Source organism: Dromaius novaehollandiae, chromosome 4 (genome assembly GCF_036370855.1).
Source record: "Dromaius novaehollandiae isolate bDroNov1 chromosome 4, bDroNov1.hap1, whole genome shotgun sequence".
Taxonomy (NCBI): Eukaryota; Metazoa; Chordata; class Aves; order Casuariiformes; family Dromaiidae; genus Dromaius; species Dromaius novaehollandiae.
In genome coordinates this window covers 46,492,279-46,498,278 of record NC_088101.1, presented here as the reverse complement: position 1 = coordinate 46,498,278, position 6,000 = coordinate 46,492,279, and the positions used below count along the sequence as shown (strand labels likewise).

The following is a 6,000-nucleotide window of genomic DNA, read 5'->3' as shown; positions in this document are numbered from 1 at the left end:
GAGATGTACCTGTAGCGCTAGATATCACCAAGCCAGCAGCAGTAAAGCTACAGTAATACAGGCTTTCATATGGGCTAACCACCAGAATATCTCCAGAGGCCTGGGCATGTACTCTAGCCAACAGAGAATGCTGAAACCTCCATTTTTGTCACCCCTACTGCCTAGATTAAAGTTATAAAAGAGATGGCTACCAGTCTACAAATAACTTTATTTTGCTCAGTCGTCAGGCCCACTAAAGGCAAACTCAGGTCAGCTCCAAGTGTCTTTGCAGCCTAATGGGAATCTTCCCACTGATTCCAGCAAGAGCTGAATAATAAACATTACGCCAAAGATGTGCGAGGCAGGCTTATTGTGCAATATATTCATAACACTGACATTAAACTGAGCTGCAATGGGATGTGAGTCATGAACTTCCTGATACAATACTATGAAGACAAAAAATATTACACACATATTGAGAAGGAGGCAGAGGAGAGATACGAATGTTGTGCAGAATAACTGAAAGTCAGATTTCTCCAAAAGCCACAGAAACCAAAATGTTATCCAGCCACAATCGTATTCAAGGGTCTGACAGCAGGGAAATCTTAAAGACTCGGTAAATCCGGAATGCAGGACTAGCCCACTCAGCCATCTCTACCACACTTGCACAGTTACGTCATAGGATATCTGACTATTCTGAAGTGAAGAAATGACAGCCCGATAAAGGCCTCTTCATATACAATAGGTCAGAATAAAACCCATAAATACACCTTAATACAGGTTTAATATTCTAATAGCCATGACCAAGTACAGCTCTAACAACTTCTCAATCACAGATTCATGCATGTAACCATTAAATAGAATCACTTTTAGTGACCAGAATCCAAATAAGGCTAACTCCGACTTTGATTTCTTTTTTATTGTTTCAGGGCTCAACGGAACCCATGATCCCAATATCCATGAACAACATCCTTTTGTTAGCTGCAACAGGAGATGAATCTTAGCTTTTATAACTCTTTCAATAGACAGTTATATCAGGGTGCAGTGAGGGCTGGCTATTTCCTAAGAGATGGGGAGCTGACCAGCAGGGCAGTGGCTTCACCAGCCAGTGCCCAGCCCCACTGTTCCCAAGTGAGGCAAGCAAGGCAGGGGATGATCTCCACATTCAGCCAAGGGTCCAGAGCATCAGGCAAGTTCATGGTGTTGAAGCAGGTCCAAAGTCAAGCCAGGAAATCAAAACACAGATCACGGTCAGGATGAGGCCCGGTGATTGCTAGGCAGGTCCATGGTGACAAGGCACAGCTGAGGTCAAGCCACGAAGTCAGTCAGCCTGTGAGTGAGGGTCAGGATCAGCAAGGCCTGTAGCTGGCCAGAGGCACAGCAGTGGCAGAGCTGGAGACTGGCACTGCTATGGCATTGCTGGGGCAGGGACTGATAGCCTCAGGCTGAGCTCAAATGAGCTCCTGCGCCCATGTGCAGGGGGTGTGCATGGGAGTCCCAGGTAAGGCTGGGCAGGGCCATTAAGGCCTATTAGTGCTCTCATGGCCAACAAGTTAGGCCTATGTTTCTTGATCAGCAACAACCAATTCAAAGATTCACAGCACAGTTACAGTCTGCATGTAATAAGTACAGAGTAATGTTTGCTAGAAATTTCTAGTCAAAGGGTTAAGAATAAGTATGGCCACTGTAAGAAACAGTAAAAAGAATTACCAGTATCAGTTTAATCTTGATTTAAAAATGAGAGATTTGGGACTAATTTTGTGGCTATCATTAGCTAGCTTAGGAAGTTAAAATCCAAGTCATGTTTTACAAAGAAAGGTTGTGTTCTCTCTTGCCTATAAAATATTCTTACCTGCTACGTATGACAGAATTGAAGGTTTTACAATAAATGACTTTGTTATATGCATACAGGTATTTCTTAAATCTGTATATTTATCTTTCACTACTTTAACACCCAAACATATAAATGCTCCATAAAATTGTGACCCTGCTGAAGTCAATACGAATTACTGTTATTCTCTTTGTTAAAGTTAGGTTTTCAGTTTTTCATTCCTCAATATTTTACTGGAAATCACCAGATAAAATAGGCAACTCTAACTACATTGACGTGTGGCTCAGGGTTTCATTAAAATACTGTTAAAATATTAGACAGATAGATTAACTGAGACCAAACATTACCCCATATAAATTAACCATACAACCATAATGAAAGCCCTCTTTCACACATGCTACTATAAAGCCTTTGTTAATAAGAATTCCACTTCTTGGATACTCAAAATGAAATATTATTCATTGCCATATGGTTCATATTGAATACAAGGAAACAAACACAACACAGTAATTCTTTGACATTTTAATGACCACAGACCAGCTCCTACTAGAAGCTGTTCTACTGGCTAATTAAACTCCCTGTTAAAAACATGAACTTTGTTTCTAGCCTAGTTTCAGCTCTTATCTTTTTTGTGTTAATTTTGAGTTCAAATCTTGTCTTGGGAAAAGTTATTTGTATTACTGGTAGCCCTTAAAGACCTCATCTGAGATGAGGGTCCCTTAGGCACTGTATAATTGGACTATAAAAGAAAGTTCTTGAATAAGTTAATTTAATTGATTACACAAGAGAGAGAGAGAAATGATGAAAATGAATGGAGATCAGAGAGCCTCCAGTTCAGGATAAGGAGTTTTCTACTTTCAGGGCAAACGTTCTTGTAGGACCCAGGAAGAAAAAATTGGTCCACACAGATCAGAGGAACACAGTAATTCAAGGTCATGTGAAAACTGATACATGAGGTACGAACAGTGACACCACTGGACTGCTGCCTACCGTGATATCAGAGTACCACTAGATGAACTCGCAGAGGTCCCTTCCAACCTCAACCATTCTGTAATCCTATGACTACCTTATACTAGAAGAGATGTCCTGTGTAATGAGGAAAAAACACAAAACAATGTTATGCTCTAATCAATAAAACACTCCTGAGATCATTGCCATATTGCTACTTTCTCTCACAGACGGTCCCATATTATGTGGAAGAAAATAATAAACCTTAGTGCATGGAGAGACTGAGCTTGTGTATCACAGAGATAAGGGGCTGGGAGTGCTAACAGCTCAGAGCCCATGTAACATACCAACAATTCTAATAGGGAAATCTATCCTTATCCTTCTCTGTACCAATACATTCACTGATAAATATGTATCCTCCCTCTAAGGAGATGATTTTGACATTTTTTTCCATAAAAATCTTCCATTATTTTTAAATAAAACCAAGGGAAATGTAAAAGATAACATCTTGGCTTCAGAAAGCTATTGAAAAGATAAGCATATACCTCCAAAGCAACACAATTACTTTCAGACGCTGACTTGTACTGGCATGGAATATTAGCTGACTAGAGATGATGGAGTGAATGAACATTAAAAATGCAAGGTAGATAAGAAACAGGCTAAATGGAATACAATAATTTTTACTGAAAGAGGAACCACTGGGATGGGGGAGACATTTTCAAAAGAGTTCTTCCAGGATCCATTTTAGAATGAGTCTTGCCTTACTGTTTTCGTTGATGATCCAGACACAAAATTTACATGAACTAATTAATGTTTGATAATGTTAAAAACTGGGAGGCAGCATCAGCCTGGACAAGGACCAGAATGTCATACACAAAGAGCTGTCTGAGGACTTGAGTCCTTGAGGACCGAAGTAACAGAAATTGGATTAAATTTTAATATTACAAATTACACGGTTTTGCATTTGAGGGCTCCTATGAAATACAGACAGTGAGAAGCAATACAGAAAAAGTGTAGGTCAGAAGCGGCCATCACAGGATACCCGAGACACCCATTTGATATAACTGCGAAAAAGGCAAATGCAATCCCATGATGCATCAGGAAGCTATTTCCAGCAAAGACAAGGAAGTATGCCATCACATCAAGTATTTTTGATGTTACAGGAGGAATACAGTCTACATTTCCAGCCATCCATGTTCAAAAAAGATACAGTCAAACTGAATCAGGTGCAAGAAGTTTCCTGGGATAATCAAGGGAACAGAAATATTCCCTTTCTTTCAAGGGGAGACTTAAAGAGACTGGCCTGCTAACTCTGGGAAAAAGAAAGCTGTCTACATAACTGCACATCAGAAAGCTGAACACCAGCAGGGGTAAGATCTCCCTCGGCTAAATGACAATATTGGCACAAGAACAAATGGATTCATACCGGCCACAAATAAATTTAGGCCAGAATTAGGAAAAGATTTTTAGTCTAATCAGTAAAGCAAGTTTTTGGAAGAGCCTTCCAAAATGAGCCTTCCAAACGGAAGAGTAGGTGCAAGAGATTGGACTCACTTCAAAATGGATCTTGAACTGTTTATGAAAGGGATTATATAATATGATTTTCTACAACAGTAGGAGGCTACACTTAGTGTCCGAGAGATCATCTCAGTCCTATTTCCTATATTCACCTTTAACAGTCCAACATTTAAGCCTTCATACGCTTACACTTTATAAAAGAAATAAAAAACTAAACTTAGCATCGTAGTAGGGGCAGCCATGAAGAAAAGGGCTGTGTAGCTCCTACAACTTTGCTTGACTGGGCAACCAAGTGAGGAGAAGGGGTAAAATCCCCTTTGCTCACATTCTTACTAGCCTATATGTAGCACTCATTTTTTTCCCCCCATCAAAAAGCAAAAAGTCTGAACCTGCTTTCAAGTCACCTTATTGAAAATATACACTTATAATTATTTAATCAATCACGGTTTTCTATAGGTAGGTCACACAGGACAAAAGTACAGGATTAGTCCCTGTCTATGGCATGAGTGGAAGACACAGGCAGTGCTTAGTGTCTATAATTGTTTGGAAGAAGCAAATAGCCTCTGCTGTCATCTAAATCACTTTGTACGTTCAGGCATCTTCTCTCTATCGTAACACAGACTATTATTAATATACCAAAGGCTTTAAATAGTTGATGTAAAACAAAGAAAATGCAAGAATAATAGGGCATCAATCCTGCAACACTGCTTTCACACCCTACCACTCTCCTTCTCTTTATGTACATAGCTAATTATCCCTAATAGTAACTGGGAAGAATTACACTTCTGTGGGTACAAAGATCAGAGCTTTGAAGCTTTACCAGTTTTGAAACATTTCAGGAATTTAGAAACTACTATGTATGCATAGATGTGCATAGGGAATGTAAACGTCCCTAAGCATAAACACAGAAAGATAAGAATGAAGAACGTACCTATAACAAACACATATGTCCCCCATGGTTATGGTATACCCTATCATATAGGAAAAGTGCTGTGTGAGACATGCATGTGTGTATAAAACAGTGGTTAATATTCTGCCAGGATTATTTATTGTATAACTTGTGAGTAAAAGTTCGAGCAAATCAGAAGAAAATGAATAGAGGATTTTTTAAAACTATTTTCTGTAATAAAGCTTGCTTTTTGTATTGCTCCTCTCCAAATATTGCCATTTTTCTGTGTTAATTGGAAAGCCTTCACAATTCTAGGATAAGCAGGTATCTTCTATGTTTAAATAATGAAAAGTAGCCTTATGAAGAGTTAAATGTTTACAAATGTAACAAAATAACTCAGACATGTTAGGAAAATTTATATGGAAAGCCAGGAAAAAACAAACAAAATAGCCTTGATATAACTTAAATTCTTTAAATGTAAGGAGTTTGCTCATCTAGAAAGCTATTAAATCAATCATTGCCTACATGAAAATGTCGTTCCAAAGACCCAAGGAAGTCCCACAATGCTGCAAACGAATAGGGAAACACAGACAATATGCAAATGTCCATCGGAAAGCAAAATGTTGTTCTTATAGCACATTACATAGTGTATTTTCAACAACACAAAACAAACAGCATGCATTTACATTCAAACTCAGCAAATTACTGGAGGAGGGAAAAAGGTTGTTTCAGATCAAATGTATTTTTGTTCACATTCTCTGGAATACTATTTATGATTGCTTGAGAGTCTTTATTAATATTGCATATCTCAGGATTGGTTTCCTTTAAAGGGAAA

General features: G+C 38.6%; 1 long non-coding RNA gene across 2 annotated transcripts in view; it reads right to left on the bottom strand.

Annotated features, from left to right (window-relative positions):
* Positions 1–426: 426 nt before the first annotated feature.
* The window catches only part of LOC135328228 (uncharacterized), a 22,803-nt gene continuing 17,229 nt past the window's right edge, over positions 427–6,000 (bottom strand). For both annotated transcript variants that reach the window (XR_010389021.1, XR_010389020.1), the window contains exon 4: positions 427–1,309. This is a non-coding gene — a long non-coding RNA (uncharacterized LOC135328228). The remainder of the gene's footprint in view (positions 1,310–6,000) is intronic.